A 1,195-nucleotide genomic window follows, 5' to 3' on the forward strand; every position below is an offset into this window, starting at 1 on the left:
TTAAATAGTTTTATTAGGGGCTCATACGACTCTTATCACAATCTATACATACATCAATTGTGTAAAGCACATTTGTACATTCATTGCCCTTGTCATTCTCAAAACATTTGCTCTCCACTGAAGCCCCCGGCACCATTGATCATTCTTAAAGAAGGAGTTCTGAAAAATGATTGCAAATAATGATTCTTCAATATGATCTTTCATTAACAAAATATTTATTTCTGCACTTATCCACCTTCATCAAGAATGGAAATTTGCATAAAAGGGAAGAGATTTGTTTGTTACCTGGGAACCACTACTGAAACTTTCTAGCAATCTATTTATCACCCTTCCTATTCCAAGACAACTCTACTGCAGGGACTAGCAGTATCTTATCCCAGGGCAGTCCTAAGACCAGGACTTCCTTGTCCTTGAATCACCAAGAAGTTCATCCTGGACATCAACTCTCTCACATGAATTAGAAAATAAGACTAATTCATGGCATTCTGATCCTACTGAGAAAGCTTGGTGCCCAATTCAGTTCTCTAAGACTAGGGCAGCAGAACAAATCAGCCCAATACAGAGAGTTACTCCTTCAAGTGGTTCCTTTCTCCATCAACCAAACCAAAGGTCTGACAGGGGCTGCCCCCAGTGAGCATTCTTGGTTAAAGGATTCAGAGAACTCGTGTTCTCAGTTGATCATGGAGTTAGTTCCAGCACAAGGCAAACCCAAGTACAACAGAACCAAAGGTTGCTCACTCCTGCAGCATCTTCCCAACCATTGGTATGTGCCGTGCAACGAATTATTTGAGATGGCTCTTCTACTCATAGACCTCCAACACTCGTCTATCAGTTTGTCATATGGTGGTTGCTTGCCTGTTGTTGTGATGCCAGAATCAATGTCACTGGTATTTCAAATATTAGCAAGATCACCCAAAGTGAACAGGTTTCAGCAGAGCTTCCAGGCTAAAAGCAGACTATGAAGAAGAAATAGGCCGTCCACTGGTGAGGGATGAACCACTGAAAACATTATGAAAAGCAGTGAAATAGTATCAGATATTGAAAACCTCGTGAATAGCAGCAGAACATTACAGATGTAGTGCAAGAAGATCAGAGCCTCAGGCCAGAAAGCACTGAACTAATGACTGAGGAAGAGCTACCTTTGCAAAGTAGAGTTGACTGTAATGATGTGGGTATAGTAAAGTCTCTTGGACCT

The sequence above is a fragment of the Echinops telfairi genome, unplaced genomic scaffold (genome assembly GCF_000313985.2).
Source record: "Echinops telfairi isolate 266 unplaced genomic scaffold, ASM31398v2 ScPeMD7_7;HRSCAF=31, whole genome shotgun sequence".
Taxonomy (NCBI): domain Eukaryota; kingdom Metazoa; phylum Chordata; class Mammalia; order Afrosoricida; family Tenrecidae; genus Echinops; species Echinops telfairi.